The sequence below is a fragment of the Arvicola amphibius genome, chromosome 7 (genome assembly GCF_903992535.2).
Source record: "Arvicola amphibius chromosome 7, mArvAmp1.2, whole genome shotgun sequence".
In the NCBI taxonomy this organism is placed as follows: Eukaryota; Metazoa; Chordata; class Mammalia; order Rodentia; family Cricetidae; genus Arvicola; species Arvicola amphibius.
In genome coordinates this window covers 123,111,509-123,131,889 of record NC_052053.1, presented here as the reverse complement: position 1 = coordinate 123,131,889, position 20,381 = coordinate 123,111,509, and the positions used below count along the sequence as shown (strand labels likewise).

Here is a 20,381-nt window from a genome sequence, read left to right as displayed (position 1 = left end):
TATGCAAGGCCTAAGTTGGAAAGGAAAAGTGCAAGGGATTGTGGGAAGGAGAGCTGCCTTGCCTGGATTTGACTTTTAAACAGAATTCAAGATAAGAGCAAATTCTTGGAATGAGAGTGTATTTCAGTGGTATAATGCTTGCTGGTCCTGTTCAAGGACCTGGATTCAATTCTGAGAGAGAGAGAGAGAGAGAGAGAGAGAGAGAGAGAGAGAGAGAGAGAGAGAGAGAGAGAGAGAGAGAGAGAGAGACCCACAAAGACTCATATTATAAAATACGGGGGTGGTGCAGGGGTACTTGGTCTTGGTCTCAATCTTAGAATGTTTAAAAAGCAACATCAAAAAGCTAAATTAGCCAATGTTAGATACATGTTGTTAAATCTCATCATTTTAAAGAAATCAAGTAATAGAAAGAAAAAATAAAACTGATGGTCCTCACTGTCAAACTGTCACTAATTACCAGCATAGAAACATTGTTTCTAGGTATACTGGGTAAAAGGAATACAATTTGAGGTACAGGTTATATTGTATTTCCCCTTTCAGCCTAATGTGATGTGGGAGTCCCCTCTGTATGCTGTGAATACCATTGGTTATAAAGGAACTGGCTTGGCCTGATAGGGTAGAACAGAGCTAGGTGGGGAAAACTAAACTGAATGCTGGGAGAAGGGAGGTGGAGTCAGAGAGAAGCCATGTAGCCCCATCCAACACAGATGCTTGTACTTTACCCAGTAAGCCACAGCCTCATGGTGATACAGATTACTAGAAATGGGTTAAATTAAAATATAACAGTTAGCCAATAAGAACTAGAGCTAATGGGCCAAGCAGTGATTTAAATAATGTAGTTTCTGTGTGATTATTCCAGGCAGCCGGGAAACAAGCTGCCCCTTACAATATTAATGCATTTCCCAGATTTGATAGAGACAAATATTTTGATATTTAAGTACAATTTGTTATAATGCCTTATAATATTATAAAAATATTTCCATATTCAATTTTATAAAGATTTGTAACTGATTGTCCCTGTACTTTTTATTAGACATTATATTATTGTTATTGCAAAAGATTGATTAGGAAATTATGTTTGTAAATATAATTTACAAGACAGTATAAAAAGAGTTAAAAATTCTCAGCACTACTAGCTATAATAGTAGCTGCACTGGTACATTGTGCTGAAGAGGTGGAGGGGTTGGAGGGTCACAAGTTCAAGGCCAGACTGTGCTACACCTGGCACCAGTAACATGACTCAGAGGATAAAGATTCTTTTTTTTTCTCATTTTTTTTATTAAAGATTTCCATCTCCTCCCCTCCTCCTCCCCCTTCCCTCCCCTCCCTTCCACCCATACCCCCACTCCCTCCCTCTCCAGGTCAAAGAGCCATCAGGGTTCCCTTCACTATGTTAAGTCCAAGGTCCTCCCAACTCCCCCTAAGTCCAGGAAGGTGAGCAACCAAGCTGACAAGGCTCACAGTGAGCCCGTCCATGCTGAAGAGTCCAAGCCCATTGCCATTGTCCTTGGTTTCTCAGTCCTCCTCCACCGTCAGCCACATTCAGAGAGTCTGGTTTGGTCGCCTGTTCCATCAGTCCCATTCCAACTGGACTTGGTGGTCTCCCATTAGTTCTGTCCCACTGTCTCAATGTCAGAGGATAAAGATTCTTGCCACCAAGTCTAACAACCTGAGTTCAGTCCCTGGGGTCCACATGCTAAAAAGAGAGAACAGAAAGTTGTCCTCTGAACTCCACACGTGTGTCCTGGCATGCATGCATGCATTACACACACACACACACACACACACACACACAAATAGTAACAATAATAATAATTAATAATGATAAATCAAAGAAATAAAAAATAATTCACAGCACAAATATGTATTAAGAAATTTCAGTCCAAAGATGTGAAGCATGCTTGGCGTGGTGCTGCACACTGATCCCAGTACTCTGGATGCAGAAGCTAGCAGATTCCTGTGGGTCTGAGACCAGTCTGGTCTACATGATGAGCTGAAGACCAGCCAGGGCTACAAAGTGAGACCCTCTCTCTCAATAAAACAAAATAAAATAAAAAACATAGATCATTACGATAAAAGACTAAGCATTTGCTACCTAATAAAATTTGCCTGTAATCATCATAAGCTTTATTTGTATGAATACATAAAATGAATTAATAATTTCCATTTAGTAAATTTCTTCATAGAGAAACCAATAGCTTAATATTTTATCATAATATGAACGAAGTAAGATAGATGAGCTAAAATCTCTACTTTCTTTAATTTTATTGTCATAAAGTCTCTTTGAAAATATAAGAAACATGCATAAAAGTGTTCCCACCATACAGCTTAAAATAATCAGCCCCCTAGAAAATTATATTCAGTATCTTAAAGAAACAAAATAAGATCATACTTCCACAAAATAAGAAGACTGTAAAAATGCAAGTTGGAGGATATGCAGAAAAGAGGTTTTCAGATACTACACTAACTTTTACATTTTTCTCTAATGGAATAGTAAAATGAGCCTGGGTAAAACAGAATATATTTCAGACAGGCAGAGGAAAACACAGAGCAGAAATTCTCAAAGAAATAACACAAGAAGCATTATCAGACCTGAAGAATATACGTCTCTAAAGAAAAGAAGAACTCACAAAATAATTGAAGAAAGCTATGCAAAGGCTAGCTACTGAGGACTTTCATAATACCAAGGTGGAGAATGTGGTTGCCAGCCTATGGAGCTATGAAATAGTTTAGTCGTGTCTCCAATTATAAGAGAAATTGTTTTCTATCTGTAGTCCACCTACCTGCTTGGGCTCAACACAATTTAATAAACTCAAGTCATGCCAAACATGAAAGAATTGCTAGACTCCAGTCCCAGAACACTCTTCGGGCAGGACAAACTGTAGGTCAGAGGCTTTGTGGCTGGGTTGGTGTCCCAATCCCTCTACTTGAGGCCTTGTCTGGTTGGAGAAGATGGCAAGTTCAGGCTCCATGTCTGCCGTTACTAGGAGTCTTTGCTAGGATAACTCGGATAAATTCCATGGAGTTTCCATTACACTAAGGTGCCCCTCAATTCTAGTAGTTTCTCCCAGTATTCTCTTCCTCCTTCCCCCAACCTCATTTCTCCTGTTCCCAGCCCCACCAACCCCCAGTCCACCCTCAAAATCTATTCTACTTCCCATTCACAGTGAGATTCATGTATGCCCCCCCAAGCCCTTCTTATTACAGGATAGAAATGGGAAGTAATGGGCATCGAAAAGCAAGAAAGTAAACATCAATGGCTAGGCAGCGATCAGAACACACATGGTCCAGACTGAAGCGAGGGAAAGGGCAGAATCAAGAGGGAGACTCGGGACAGATGAGTAAACTGCCATCATGATTAGAACTGCATTTTGCTGTCTTTTTAAATGCAATAAATGTCTGATAAAAAAAAAGTCTGACCAAAAAAAAATAACAATGAGAATATGAGTTTAAAAAAATTTACAAAGCACAATTATTAACTTCAGAGAAAACAAAGGTTTCATAAGAAAGGAACTACTTGCCTCCTCAGTCAACAATGGTTTATTAAGACTGCAACTTCATAATTTTGGCAAGTATAGCAACTAAACATCATTAAATATCTATTTTGAGAGAATAAGGAGGCAGAAGAGAAAGTTTAGAAATACCTAAACCCTTTGTTACTAACAGAATATCAACCTTAATGAATTAAGTTTAGCAGAGTATTTTGAAGGGTCAGACACTGATAATTTTATTACAAAATTTCAAGCTCACTTTAGGAACATTGATAAGTTAATATATGTTATCTTGATTAAAGAATTTAGGGTCCAACAAAAAGGCTCAACAGGCCTCCAGGCCTGATGCCCTGAGTTTGGTCTCCAGGATACACACGGTGGAAGTGAGAAGCCAACTCCCACAAACTGCCCTCTGACTTCACATGTATGTTATGGAACATGTGTATACAAACACACACATGCAAACAAAAATAAGCAGAACTTAGTTCTCTGCAACAACAACAACAGGGATGATGGTGGGGTGGTCTGTGGCTATAACCCCATCTACACAAAAGACTGAGGCAGGAGGATCACTTGAGTGCATGAGTTCAAGGCCAACCAAAAGAACCTAATATTAAGGAAAACTGTCTTGAAAATAAATAAGGATAAGAATTCTAAAGTGAGTAAGCTGTGGACTGACGGCAGCTTGATGGTATACCGAGAGGGGCAGAATCTAATCCCAGCGTTCCAAACTCTAAAAGGTTATGTCTCTCTGCTTTGGTTTCCTTATTTGAAATCTGAGCTAAAAATTGCCTTCAGTTTTACACTCATATGCTCAGATCTCTTCGGCTTTAGCGAGGCTATTCCTTCTGCCTTCCTTTCGATGATTCATTAATGATTCATAAAAAGTACCAAATGACAAACTGTCTCCAGGACTTTAAACAGCTGAGAGCATTCTTCTCTGACCCATAAACCTTTCCTGCTCCCGAGCTCCAAGACAGGAAGCATCCAGGTAGCAAAAGGAATGTGGCGTTCTGAAGAGGTTTTAATTGACTTACTAAGTTATGGAGATTTTAGGCAACAATTTACCCTGTTCTTAAATTTTAAAAGTAGTTGCCATAGCAACTCCTAGACAGAGCATATGGCATGTCTGGTACCTCTGAGATATCTGAACAGATTCTCGAATTTTCCTTACAATATGTTGTGAACTTTTGTACATTTTAGCGCTCCAGTGGGCAATGTTATAAGGTTCTGGATTCCACTGTGCCATCTATATACTTAAAAGCTGGCTTTAAAACATTTATCATTTACGAAAACAAACAAGCAAGATTTTTCATATATCCTCCTATCCTGCAATGTATTTTCTTTATTAAAAACAAACAAACAAGCAAACCTAAAGCCTAGCAGGAAAAAAATAACAAATTATCAGGTAGTCCTAAAAGGAGCAAGTGTAAATAAAAAAGTAAGTCATATGGGAAATATTCTGCTCACTTATAGGGGAAAGCAGAAAAACGTAAAGCCAGATGTCGTTTTTTGACTTAATCAGATCTGTAAAATGCTGAAGAGTGGGAGGAGTTTAAATTTGTATTGACATCCCAACCATTCATTTGGGATTGCACATTCAAACCCTTTAGGATGTCTTCATAAGACCTAGTCATCTCTCTGCTATAGGTTTGTCCTAAAAGAGCTTTTTGATAGACATAGGTTGACATCAGTTTTTCCACTGAAGAATCACATGCTATAGCAAATATGTATATGTATACACTAAATATATCTAAATATATGTTATATATATGTATATATATATAACGCAGATACAGGTGCTACATGTATATATGTACTTTTTGATTACTATTTAATGTTTAAAAATAGATTCTTAAACATTTTTGACAGATTTGAATCCATTTATAACACTGTATTTGTAATATACTCTTAGTGGGCAACCATCCAAAACACTACAGAAGATTCCCACCCCAATGTCCACCCTAAACTGATGGTTCAGGCATTTAATAATCCCTGACTCTAATCAAAGCAGAACTCATTACTTGATTCTGACCAATAAATACGGCAAAGGGAAGGATACAGTGTCCCGTTCATGGTTATCATGCATGATATAAGGCCTCATTAGCAGACTGGAGAGAGAAAGGTTACCCAACAGGCTTTGAAACTTCAAGCCACCGCATGGCAAGGAACTGCGGGCAGCCTCTAGGACTCGGAGAAAGAGTTCAGCGAAAGTCAGGGAAAAGCCAGGGCCCTCAGGCTTGCAGCTGCAAGGAAATAAACTCCACCAGCACCTGAATGAGCTTGGAAGTAGATGTATTCCCTAGGTGAGCCTCAGCTGAGAACACAGCCAGCCCACATGTGCATCGCGACGAGGCCAAGAGGCAGAATCCAGCAATACTCTGTGAAGAAGTCTAACCTACAGCAACCACAGAAGTGTGTGTCGTTGTCTTAGCCGCTGAGTTTGTCTCTTAGACAGTAGTATGCTTTATAATCCTCTTTTCTTGTTTGTACTTTTTAAATTTTTCTCAAGTGTTATAATAGGACTTTCTTTGCTTTTAAAATCAAAAAATGTTATTTTCAACAAATCATCTGGAAGCAAGAAACTAAGTCTGCTCTTCAATTTTTTTTAACCGATTTTGAATGTGGCAAAAAAATGTTTTTTAAAGTGTACAATGAAAATATAGCATGAAGATTACCCCAGATTTTTATTTTTTAAATTATCTTAACAGAATATTTTATTTAAATTATGCTCACATAGACTGCTTCTGAAATTTTAAGCTTTCTATATTTAATAATGCCTGCTGGGAGGGAAAAAAAGAAATCATACTTTAAAATTTTTTCCTTCCAATTTTGACCATGACTTAAAATGGAAAAAGTTATGTTGATCGAGCCTGGATGTTCTCGTTTTAGAGGCCATTATGCACTCTAAATGCTCTGTTGGCATTTTAATTTCATTTTACAAAATAAATCTCAACTGACAACAGAATAAAGCAAATTCTAAGTCAACTAAACGAAAAAGTGTCACCGAAAACAGAAAGAACTTTGCAAACTGATGCAACATTTCATATGGCTCCTGAACCGAAATTTCCAAAGTCTCAACAAGAAAAAACACTGTGTGCGTTGGGGGGAAGTATTGACAACTGAAACCCTCTCTACAACTTTCCGTCCACAGCACGCAGCAATTCAACTGTCTGCACTAACATAAACTCACTGTTACAGGAAGCGCTTGCCAGGGAGTTTATAATTATAATTGCTATAACTATTGCTTACCTCCGGAACGTACCAAAATTCCACCCATCTGGACACTAGATCAATTTACCTTCTTTCAAACCAGATACCTTAATTAAGCTCCTCAGATAATGGCTTCCTTTTCAGTATTTGCCTGGAAACTCAAGCTTTCGGGAACTAGGTTTGTCAGAGCTAACCAGGAATTAGAAGTTCCGGGGTAAACCCTGAACACTTTACACAGACGCTGCTGATACCCTTAGCAAGACTATCCCCAAGACCGGGGAGGCAGTGATCACCACACAGCAGTAACCAATAAAACTGGCTTTGCTCTCTGAACAAGGTGTCTCAGGACAAGGTGTTTTCGGGAAGCCAGTGTTTGACGGTCTTAGAGCCCCACCAACGTGCACCGGAGTTCTGCTGACCGCAGAGGTCAAGACTAGGAACAAGAAAACAATGTTCCTCAAAGACCTTGAACCCCTTCCCGGTGCATCTCCTTGTTATAGAGGTGATGTATGCCAACATTGGGCTTGAACTTCAGTTTCCTTTCTATCTTATAAAGTCCCCAAATATTGTTTATTTTGATGCCCAGAGCACTGTCTTAATCACTTTTCTTTCTGTGGCTGTGATAAAAATGCCATGACCAAAAGCAGCTGAAAAAAACAGAGTTCCTCTGGGCTGAGGGTTCCAGGGGAGTCCATCATGGTAGCAAGGGGCAGGAGCTGGAAATTAAGAAAAGAACAAATGAAGCAGAAAGAATGAACTGGAAGGGAGGCAAGACTATAAACTCTCGAAGCCCACTCCCGTTGATGTATTTCCTCCAGCAAGATTGCACCCTCTGTCTGTGCCTCCTCACACAGAACCGTTAACAGAGACCAAGCGTTCAAATGCCTGAGCCTATGGGAGACATTTCTCATTCAAACTACTACAAAAACCAAATATAGAAATTTCTTATCTGGATTTACAAATCATTTTTCCCTAAGTGGAACGCTGACTAATTTCTATGATTTAATTTATCCATCTCCTTGGGTTTTCATGTTTAGCCATCAGAAGTTCCGTGGGAAGAGTAGAGTATGGGTCCAGGGTAGGACAATTCAAGGACCCGTTATGAAGATGCAGACACTCAGACGATGTTTACTTAGAGTAGCATCCTTCAGACCAACTCTGCCTTGGGTCACTTTTCATGACATCCTGAAAACTTTCCTCAGTCTTAAACTGTTCCTAAGAGTCTCTCCCTAACCTTTCTATCCATCAACAGGTTTGAACTGGTGGAAGAACAGCCAGGAGTTTACAGATACTGAAACCCTTTACTTATTTTTCCCAAGTAGCATTACATCATGATGCTGAATTTACTGCACTCAGCGCTCATTTTACTCTGCTTATAAGCAAAACTGTTTATTTGAAGGACGTGGTGGTTTGACTGAGAATGGCCCTCATAGGCACATAGATTTGAATACTTGGTCCCTCCCTCTTGGTGGAACTGTTTTGGAAAGATTAAAAGGTGTGGCCTTGTTGGAGGAGGTGTGTCACTGGGGGTGGGGATTGAGGCTTCAAAAGCCCATTCCCTTCCCAGATAGTTCTCTCCCTGCCTCATGTTTGCTGATTATGATGTGAGCTCTCAGCTGCTGTTCCAATGCCTTGTCTGCTGCCAGGGTCCCCTCCATCAAAGTACAGACTCTAACCTTCTGAAACTGTAAGCCCCAGCAAACCTTTCTTCTATAAACTGCCTTGACCAATGGCGTCTCTTCACAGCAATAAAAAAAAAAAAGTGACTGAGACAAAGTGTATCACAGAACAACCACAAAAAGTGCCATCATGGTCTGGTTTTGTGATATGAAGAACTGCCCTAAGAATTCAGATTCTAAATTTTTTGCTAAAACATTCCTTGACTAATCAAAAGGAAAAAAAATTAACCTTAAAACTAGATCTCTCCAAAGTACCTCAAATCTCAACTTGAAACAAATGACCTCTGCCCTACAATTCTTTTCTCTGCTGTTCCTTCTGCCCTTTCTTGCCTCCTGACCTACTTTCTCATCTTTCTAGCTAGGTGATAATGCTCAACATTCAATTACCTCTGGAATTAAGCATACCTCAGAACAGGAAAAACTGTCATGGTTGGTTTTCATTTCTGGCAGCGTTCTACAGGAAGAGCCATTGTCATAGTCTTCTCAAAGCCTAGGTCAGGTAGAAGTTCACAGAGGAATTTAGTGTCGATTCCAAAAATAAACTGCAAAACCCCAATATACACAGCAATGGTTCAAGGATATTAAATGTAAAATTTGGGTATAAAAAATAAAATAGGGGGCTGGAGGAATGGCTCAGTGGTTAAAAGCATTGGCTGCTCTTCCAGAGGTCCTGAGTTCAAGTCCCAGCAACCACATGGTGACCCATGACCATCTGTAATGCGATCTGGCACTCTCTTCTGGCCTGCAGACATACATGTAGACAGAACATTGACTACATAATAAATAAAAATCTTTAAAAATATATAAGTAAATCTTTAAAAAGTAAAATAAAATAGAAAGACTGTGAATGAAATATATATATATATTATATATATAGTCCTTAAGATATATATATATATATATATATATATATATTGATAAGTAAGAAAAGCAGCCAATAGTGGAAAGTACTTTAGAAGCACACTCAAAAGCATTTTGCATAAAAATGCATTTGACTTAAGCGTCTAGGTTCCATTTCCTCCTAGCAGTAACTTGACCGTCACCACTTTATCCTTCCAAGAGGCTGAGCAGACTGAAAACATGACTCTTCTGTGCTCCTTAACACACACGGAGAAAGACGAACTGCGGCTTCTCAGTCTGGAAAGACAGGCATACAAATCCTGGGGCCATGGTGTTCCAGAGCAGAAACCCAGCAGCAGGAATCTCTGTACAACCCAGTGCCAGAGAGAGAGGCACTAGCATGGCAGTAACTGGTGGGTTCCAGACCTGTGAGCTAAAACTTCCAGGGAAACCCAGGCAAGGGAAAAAGCTCCACTATATGAAGTAACCAAGCAAGCTTTAGACCCAAGCATGGCAAAGATAATGAAATTACCAAACAGGGAATTCAAAACCATTGTTAATGGTTAAGAGCTCTAAACATGCTCAACGGATAGCAGCAATGAGTAGGGAGATGCAAAGTCCAAGAAAACAAGAGAAATTTAGGATAGAAACTTCTAGACCAGCAAGATGGCTCACAAGTAAAGGGGCTTCCTACAAAAGCTTAGTGACCCAAGTTTAATCCAGAGAAACCATGTAAAGAGAGAAAGAATCACTTCCACCAAGTTGTTCTCTGACATGCACATAAGTGTCATTGCACACACCCACCCCCCTCCCCACTCCCTCACACACACACACATGCACACGCACATGCATACATACATACACATCATATATGTAACACACATCACACACTCACATGCACAGAGAGACACATACACACAAACACTAATAAGGTTTAAAAAATTAGAAAATTCCAAAACTGAAAAGCAAAGAGAATCAAGATAAGCAAAGAAAAAGAAAAGACAATCCAAGGACTGGGACAGCTACAAAGGGTGTCTATCATAACATGAGAGCAATGAAGAAAGGGATGAAAAATGAAGAAGTGTTTTAGATAATAGTGACTGAGAATTTTCCCAAATTAATGCCAAACATGAAACTATGAATACAAGAGGCTTAGACATCCCAAGGCAGAATAAATGCAAAATAAACAAGCAGAAAAATACATACAGACATGTCATAATCAAACAATAGAAAAGTAAAGACGACGAGAGTCCCAAAGAAAGGCAAAGGGAAATTTTATTTACAAAATAGCAATAAGAACTAAATCTGAAAAAAAAAAAAAGAATTGAATGTGACTTCTCACTAGAAAGCCTGCAAGCAAGAGAGAGCAGAGGTATTTAAAGAACTAAGAAGAAAAACATTCCAATCTAAAGCATTATACCCTAAAACATGCTTCATGGCTGAGACAGAAATGAAGACTTCCTCAGACAAGACACAGCTCAGCAAGTTTGTCGTCAGCAGACTTGTCTCCCAGGAATCATTAAAACAAATCCTTTTAAGTCAAGAAAATGACACCGACCAAAACCTAACATCTGCTAAGAAATAATAGAAAAGAATAATAATAAAGAAATAATCTGGGAGAATAATAGGAAACACAAACTTTCATTTTCCCTATCCTTGATTGGCCAACAGACAAAAAGTCTCTCAAAACAATCACAGTAATAATATGTTTAATTACATGTACACATACATGCCTTGAGTGTGCTCAGAACCAAACAATATTGATGGTCATTATATAAGACACAGGATGAGGGACATAGGATTATTTTGTTCTGTTACACTACATATAACCCAGAGAGTGATATAGTAGTATCATATGGATTTGTAGGATAATAGGAGAGGGGTGGGGGCAGGTTTTAATAAAAGACAGAAAAGAGAATCTTATAGTATGCTCAGTTAAAACTTAACGGGGAGGGAGCAGGGGATGGACAGAGAGCTGGCTCGGCGAGTTAAAGGCACCAGCCACCAAGCCTGATGACCTGAGTTCGAGGCCCAGAACATGCATGGTGGAAGTAGAGAACTGGTTACTGCAGGTTGTCCTCTGACCTCCACACATATGCCGTGACACTTACTTACCACACACAAGTAAATAAATAAATATAAAACTTTAACTAAATAAACGTAATGTGCTGTTGGGGACTGCAGACCCTAAGACCCTGAACTTTCTATGACCCTTTGCCTGCCAGAGTGAACAGCTTGTTTTCTTGTGCTTGCAGCTGCTCTGAGCACAAGACCCTTATGAGTTCCTGGTGGCAGGGGAGTGGTTTCTGGTGGGTTTACAGCTGAAAATCCCAAGAGCCGGGGCATGGCCATTAGTTACAGAGAGCCCTATATAAGCTGACCTGGAACACAATAAAATTGGCATTCTTGTTTCAAGAGTGACCCGTATCTCTGTATGTTTTTCAATCTCCAGCCCCTTGCCCCACTCGCCAACCATCCTGTAGTGCAGGTGCTTCAATGTACTTTTTAAAAAACTAAGAAAAAAAAACAGAAAAACTGTTGAAATAAAAACTACAAGAACAAGAGCAAAAATATGAAGCAGTAACAAGCGTGGTAGACAACACTCTATCTGAGCATGACCAGTCTGAGATTTAAATTTAAAGAGGATTGTCAGAGTAGAAATGAAGAAAAACAAGACTCAACTACATACTGTCTAAAACAAACAAACAAAAAGATTTTTAAATACATACTAGTTGAAAACAAATTTATGGAGAAAATAGACAATACACTAATTTTTAGGAGTGAACCTAAGTTATTCCAATTTCAGAAAAAGTTGATTTCGAAGTAAGCAAAGAGGTCAGCAATGGGGAAGATTGCTACCTAATATTGGGGTCCGTTTCCTGAAACATGACAATGTGCATTTAACGGCATCCCAGTAAGCTACATAAAGCAAAAACTCATGAAACTGCAGAAGAAATGGACAGACCCACTCTTATGGTTGGAGGTCAACTTATCTGTCCCCAAACCAGACAGGTGCAGTGGTATAAAACCAGGAAGGACATAGCTGAATGCAAAAATCACCTGGATTACTCGTCAAGTACAGATCACTACATTCACGAACACATCTTAACAAATTTTGAAAAAGAAGAAATCAAATAAATCTGTCCTCAGACCACAAGTTAACAACAGAAAAACAACTGGGAGTTCCCAAAGCACATATCAACTGAATAATAAGCTTTTTAAGGAGTAGGCCATAGGTTGAAAAAATTAAAATTTTGAGTAATGTGAAGGTTAAAAAGCACATGAATAAATAAATATTTTAATTGTCTGATTTAGTATACATACACTGTGCTTAGAGGGAATCCAAAGCACTGAATGCATACATTAAAAAGATATGAAAGATCGAAGTACTAGTAATCTACTTGGGAAATTATTACAAGAACAGAAACTTAAATCCAAAGTAAGCGTAAGAAAATTCATTAGTAATAGTTAACAAAATAATAATTAAAACAAAGATGTCAATAAAATTAAAAGCAAAAAAGTGAACAAAACAAAAGGCTTTTAGAAAGATGAATAAAATCGGCAGCCTCAGTCAGGCTGAGAAAATGAAAGAGAAGACACATGTTGTGAGTACCAGGAAGAAAAGACAGCATGCAGGCCCCAGGGGTGTTGAAAAGACATAAAGATGCTGTAAAGCTGTATGCCCACAAATCTGATAAAAATAGATAGAATGGGCCAACTCCTAGAACAACATTTTCAGCTAGAATCTACACAGGGCAATCTAAACAGGTCCTGTTGGTTAAAGTGATTGGATCAGTAATGAAGAACCTTTCCAAACAAAAAGCAGCAGGTCCAGGTGGGCTCGCTGGTGAGTATATACAAAATTAGCTCAATATTCAAAACCACTTGAGGTAATTGATCACATCAACAGGATAAAAAAAAAAGCACGCACTCAAATGAATAAATGAAATATTATAAGTCCAACATTTATAGGAGACAAAGAAACTTTGAGCAAACTAGCAAGAGCAGTCACCCACCTCAACCTGGTAAGGAACATCTACAGAAACCTACAGCTAATGCCACATTCTGCAGAGGAACTCAAGGCTTCCTCATCACGGTCACAATGGGAACACTGCAACCCTTCTCAGTAGCCCTCTACAACATCGTATTGAAAGGCCTCCTAGTGCAAAACAACAGTCCATCAAATTAAACAGGAAAGGTGGAAACAAAACTGCCTTCGTTCTTAGATATCACGATACCTGACAAGGAGAATGAAACAACAAAACACGAATAACTGATTAGACCAAAGCTGCAAGCTACAAAGATAGACAAAGTCAGTAACTTCCCCATATTTCAGCAAAGAACAAGGAAAATGTGAGATGAAAATATAATAGATCCACAAATGAAACATATAGGTATAAATCTAACAAAGCAAATGCAAAATATGTAAGACAACTACAGACTCTGATGAAGATAACCAAAGTACTATGTAAATGAGGCAATGCCCCATGTTCATGGCGGAAGACTCAATGCTGCCAAGATGTCAGTTCTTCCCAATTTCGATCTATAGATTTGAGGTGATCCCAAACAAAATCCCAGCGATGTGTTTTATGGATATACGTATTTCTAACTGTGACATGGAGAGATGGCATTCAAGGGTCAACACAATATCTAAAGGGAGCAATGGTAAGAGGACTGACACCTTATGACTTCAGTTCTTGCTAGAAGGGGATGGTAATCAGTTGGCATGGAATAACCAAATGCATGGGCAAATAAATAAGAGGAACAGCATCTGAGAAAACCCTAAAATATACATACATTAATACAGTCAACCAAGGCAATCCATTAGTAAAATATCATACTTTCAACAAATTTTGCTGAAACAGCTGACCATCTACATATAAAAATAAACATAACTTACAACGTTCACAAAAACTAACTCAAAATGAATTGCAGAACTAAATGTAAAATGCAAAACTACAAAACTCCCGGAAGCTAATGCTGAAGGAATAACTTTATATACTAATGACTTTTCAATAGAATACCAAAGGCATTAATGAAGACTCCATATGCCAAGTGGTTAAAACGTAAAACTTCCCAACGGAATCTGTGAGGTTTATGTATGCCTTTTAGTTAAGGCTGTCTCCGATGCTGCTAGCCTGTTTGTGCAAGTGGAAGAACAACCATAGAGGAATGGGGATTCCAGAAATGAAACCACGTACACCCACTTACCTCTCTGTGCACTTTATTTTGGCCATTATTCCCGGAAACTCTTGCCGAGGGAAGTGAAGTTGCAAGTGATGTAATTCAAATAGTAGATTGCTCAATTTGTCCTCGCTACAATAAGCACCTGATTCAGGACAGTAAGCAGTTCAATTAAGCTCATCAAATTACTATTGACTCTTTAAACCTCACCTCAAAAACCTTCAGCTCATTGTACCTACCAATGTAAAACTATATTATAATTTTTTACCCAGCCCTCTCACCAAACCCCACATGATGAAAGCCCTGTTTTATACCAGAACCTCAAAACCTCATATATACCCTACCTCTTCTTTCCACACTTCAAGATGTCATTAAAACTATGTGGAAGTCATGATCTTGGGAGCTGGAAAGATGGCTCAGAAGTTAAGAGCACCAGCTGCTCTTGCAAAGGACCCCAGTTCAATTCCCAACAACCACAAGGTGGTTCACGATGACTTGTAGCTTCAGTTTCAAGGAAGCTGAGGCCCTTTTCATGCACACAAGATGTGCATGTTCTGTGCAGACAAAACATGCATGCACATAAAGTAAATAACTAGTTGTGATCTCCTGTAACCCCATAAGCCAGAAACTCAGCCAACTTTATTAATAGCCTACTTTGGTGGTGTTTTGCAAGAGCCAAAGGTGAAGGAATAGAAAGCTGGAAATGAAATTTTCTCATTAGCAACAACAAAACCTACTGAATCGACCCATAGTTGCCAGTGAAGAAGCACAAATGATGTGACTAGCATAGAGATCATCATTTTAGGTGCTAAGCCTCTTTACTGTAAAGTGAGCTGCAAAGTCTCCATTCTCATGAGCCAGGTCATGTACTTATTACAGAAAAGCAAGTGGATAGAAACATGAACACGCCAAGTGGTAGAAGCCCTAGAGGCAGCGTACTAGTGCTTCATGGTCCTAAAGAAGACAGAGTATGAAAACAGACACGTTCACGTTTAAGACAGTGCTTCCAAAACTTCTGTTAGGGCACAGGAAGGAATTTTATTTATAATAGATCAAAATTCTCCAGTCTTTCAAAAGAATGAACTAGTTTAGTCCATCCGTTTGGGGGAAGAAAAGAATAGAGAGGAATAAGAAAACTCAGCAAAGTAAGAGCCAAGAGAGAAAATCATAAAGAACCCAGAGTCAACTGAAAGCACCTAGGAACTGGGTCATGAAACGTAATTACAGCTGGGGCGGAGAGCAGCGAGGAGCCCTTATAAGACAGATTGGATTTAATAATCAAACCCCATCAATTAAATGGCACAAACCAAAAACAAACTGGGTACCTCATTAATGATAAAGGTCAGGGACTATTAAATGCTAGGAAATGGAGAGGGGCCCCATCTTAATCTACGGTGGTAACAAATCCTGAAGTTAAAATAAGACATGTTTATTGGTTAGGTAAAGTTTGAGGCCGGTCTGGTAAAGATGTGATGTCATGGAAGTAGGATGTGTGTCACCTGTCCGTGGTCCTTCAGCCACCTCAGCTGATTAGAACTGGTTGTTATGGAGATGGCAGAGTGTGGTAGTCCCTAGACAAGAGCTGCGCAGTGGAAACTCTCCTTTAGCAAATATGTGAACTCTTTCCCCTCTTTCTTCCTTTCTCTCTTTTCCCTACCTCAGGAGAATGTTTGCTAGCCTCATACATGCGGCAACTGTGAACCTGTGTTCAGACTGCCAGGAAAGGCAGGACGTATTATCACTGCTCAGAGACATTTCTGGGTAGGAAGATAATGAAGTTATGCATACGACTGAGCATCTCTTCGATATCTCAGAGCTGATGGAGACCGGCTTGCTCCTGAAAACATAAGTAAGATATGTTCTCATAGGAAGAGCTGCAGGAAACGGCCGAGGATCTTGATGTTCCCAAGGATGCTTACCAAAGGACTCAGCTAGTATTTTACAAACTCTCCGGAAGAAATACAGAATGATGGCTGACCCTGCCACTGTAAAAGGGAGCAGTCACTCCATTCACCCCAAACAGCTGGATCTCAATGGCAAGAACACTCAGACACCAAAAAAAAAAAAAAAGCCTGACCACTATAATAAAAAAACAGCAGTTTGAATAATACATACCAACTCGAGCAAAACTGGTAGTAAGAATATCAAACAGATGCACTTAAATAAAAACAATAAGCAATACAAACAAGAATGATAGCAAGAAGTTTTAGGATCAAACCCAGGCTGCTCACAAACTAAGCAAGTGTTCTATAGCCACGTTAGCTCAAGAAGGTATAGTTTAAGAGTTGGGACATTTCCTTAAAAGTGTATATCAGAGGTTAAGCATAAACCTGGCTGTTGAAATCAGGTTGCACCCTGAACTAAGTTATTCTGTTTTGAATAACAACAACAACAACAACAAAACATGATTTTTGAGACTGCACTCTGTCCTGAAAGACTCCATCTTACAAGCAACTTGTGACTCTGTTTGAAGGATGACTACTATGTTGGGAGGACACATGAATGGTACCATCTTCCCAGGACCACCCATCCAGCCAAGACTCTCAGGTGACTTAGTCTACTCAGTAGTACATAGAGCGGGTGCCACAAAACATTTGGTAGTAGGGTAGAAGTCATGAGAAGAAAAACCACATATGATCTTCAGTTGTTTCTTTAAGCCTGTTATGTTTCTTTAAGCCTTGACGTGTTGAATGATTTTTGAGTCATCCAATCATCTTCACTACCTGGTGCCCAACTCCCGGGTTTAGACCGGCCGAGCTTAAGTCTGTAGTACCACGAGGTCTCAATTTCATTATTTTCTGTCAGCTTATTCCACAAAGTGAAGGTTAACTCAGCCTGGAGGTTTCTTTCCTTGTCCTTCCTACTTCCAACAGCTTTACCTGAGCACATTTTTAAGACAACATTTCCTCTTTCCCTAAAAAAAAATGTTTTATGTAAATATGCCTTCATTAATTTAGCAATTATCTGATGCAAAGGTACTTTAGAAAGAAAAAGATGTCTAAAGGAACACACTGTACTAACAGCATGAAAACAATTGCGAAATCATTGAAAAAAAAATGTTCTCTGAGTTTATGGAGTGTACCTTTACAACAAGATTCTAAATGATGGAAGGAAATTAGATTATGTATTTTATTAAACCATCACATTATGATACTTACAATAATTATAGTGAGTACTTTATAGAAACCACATTGCTCTTAAACATGCCAGATTAAGTTCAAGTTTGTTTTAACTCTCTTCTGAATGACAGTGAAGGAAGACAGTCTACAAATGCAAAAAAATAAAATAAAATAAAAAAGGAGGTATCACCAGTCTGTCTCTGGCAGGGGCTACATGGCTTCTCCTGACTCTGCCTTCTTTCTCCCAGCATTCAATTTAGTTCCACCCCCTACTCCACCCCCGCCTAGCTCTGCTCTACCCTATCACAGGCCCAAAACAGCTTTTTTTTTTATTAGCCAATGGTATTCGCAGCATACAAAGGGGAATCCCATATCAAAACACCACACCCAAAAACAATTTGGGAAGAAAGGGTTTATTCCCGCTTACAAATCTCAGACCAAACTCCATCACTCAGGAAAATCAGAGAGGGAACTCAAGACAGAAACCTACAGGCAGAAATGAAGAAAAGGCCATGTAGGACTTGTGTTTGTAGGTGTCCAGGGAGGGCATTAGATCCCCTGAAGCCAGAGTTATAGGAGGTTCTGAGCTACCTGATGTGGGTGTGGGAACCAAATTCCAGCCCTCTGCAAGAGCAGCAAGAGCTCTTAAGCACTGAGTTGTCTCTCCAGCCCCATTCTCCAGAAGTTCTGAGCATCAGGACAACAGCCAGTTTCTATTACTGCACATCTTCTATCTAGAGACAAGAGGCAGCACTGTGAGTGTCTTGTTAAATAACTGACTTTCAGGAAAGCCTAACACTATCTTCCTTTCTAATTTCCCTGCTTGCTAGGAGACTTAACTCCTAATTCCCAGTGGGTCTGATGTCCTAGGACAATGTGTGAAGTCAGTGCAAAGACAAAACTCTGACCACCTGTTTCCAACAAGCGGCCCGGAATAGCCTGAGCGGTGTGTGTAGTTTTACCGTTTCAGTAGTTTGCATAAACAGCTTTTCAATCAAGTTTGTTTTCTTACGTTTCTAATAATGGTTACAGTTTGTTTCCTTACCTCATTCTGCTTCTGTTCCCCAACTTTCCCACCTGGTAACCATTACCTACTTGATACATAGTTTTAATATTAAAAGCATAAGCAGTCTAGCAAGCAACAAAGGAAGTTTCCTAACCAGGCACACCTGCAGGTGGACCAGTGGGCCGGATTTGCGGTTGCAGCTGTCATGCAAAGTAAAACAAAGTTTTGCCTCTAATGGTTAATGTTTACCTCTGGTGAAGTCTAAGTTCTCACAGTCGGCTAACCAGCCAAGGCTGAATCAATTCGTTCTCCATTCTGTAGCATTCTATCTCCTATGGTGGATACACCAGGTTTTCTCCTATCATCCTGTAAACTACATAACTAAAAAACTCACTCTTAACAGTTGGCACTGCTTGTCTCTTGTTTTCATATCTCCTTCCTCTCAGCTTCCTACAGTGTTGGCTCCTACAGTATTGGCACAGATAGAGAAGTGAGGGCATTGTGGGTTTCTATGATCCTGCTTCACTCCCTGTTCTCAGACTGTTCCCACTAACTCTCGATATCATCTATGATCAGCATTTCTTCTAGAACCTTGTCGTTAAAATCATTCTCTCCCAAACAGTTCTGCACATTAGTATTGTCATGAACTACTTACTGTGACTCTTTCAGGCTAATCACAAGGTGTGTTGGAAAGGCAGCATCCTGTGCTTAAGAATCCCGAACACATGGTCGCCCTTGAAACACCAAAGGCTTCAGGAGCTGAATCAGGTCTACTGTATATTTTCTCCTCACCCTGAGGAGAGTCATCAAAGGAAAGTCTTTCCTATGTAAAAATCATTTAATCCATAGCTCTAAGACAGTGAAACTAGAGGCAGCCAGTAATAATTTGTATAAGGGAAGCAAGAAGAGCAGGTAGTACACAGGCTGCTTGGACCAAGTCCAGAATTATTCAGCGAACCATCCATCGGCCTTGCCAAAAATGGGTTAAATTATCCATGGCCTTGCCACAAGGAGAACTTGCTTGTGCTATTCTCAGGCCTTGTCCCCTGAAGAAAACACATGGCTCCCAACACCCTCTCATCAGCATCATCCCAGCACTGGAAAATAGGTGAACATGGAGCCTAAATATAAGCCCAAAATGCCTACCCACCATTAGCATCAAGCGGGAGTTCATCTACTGCTTTCATTCTGTTTGGCTTTCAGTGACTGTGCTCTATTATGAAACCCAACGTCCGTGTGACAGAACAGAATTCTGTGCCCATATTTACACAAATCATAAAACTGGTCATGTGGTTGGTTATTACAGAATACCACCAATTCACTAGTGACAATGAACTTACCTTCCAAAGAGTTATAGAAAATATAAGTGGAATTACTTCAATTTTGGTATTTTGTTCTGTGGTATAAGTCATTTATTTCTGTGGAAGATGTCACTGTCTCTCCAGCAGGTTAGCCCCAGGAGGCCTAGCAACTGTAATTACTACATTTAACTAATCCACATATCTGTCAGGACTTCAAAGGATTCTGTGGTGTCAGTTTAAATATAAATATATATAATTCTACTTACTCATCACTTAAGGCCATTTTGAAAATTTTATTACTTATGAATATTACTTATACTATTACTTGTGATTCAGACTTCAGTTTTGTAATGTATATGTTGCATAGTTTGCTACACTGCTAGCCTCTCTATTGATTTATTGGTTAAGAAAATATCCACTCTGATCCGACAGGCATAAGTGTTCTCTTTCTGCAGAAAATACCTGCTTTCTTGCCGAGGTAAACTTGTCAGGATCATTTCATCTAATTGTGAAAGAAAAAAAAGAACATCAGAAAAATCACTTTGAGC

The 20,381-nt window shown here is 39.4% G+C and overlaps 1 long non-coding RNA gene across 1 annotated transcript; it reads right to left on the bottom strand.

Annotated features, from left to right (window-relative positions):
- Positions 1–6,282: 6,282 nt before the first annotated feature.
- On the bottom strand, positions 6,283–18,702 carry LOC119819975. The gene is made up of 4 exons (XR_005286309.1): positions 18,572–18,702; positions 14,435–14,552; positions 8,789–8,873; positions 6,283–7,420 (listed from the first exon to the last, which is right to left on the bottom strand). It is a non-coding gene; the product is annotated as an uncharacterized LOC119819975 (long non-coding RNA).
- Between the last annotated feature and the right edge of the window lie 1,679 nt (positions 18,703–20,381).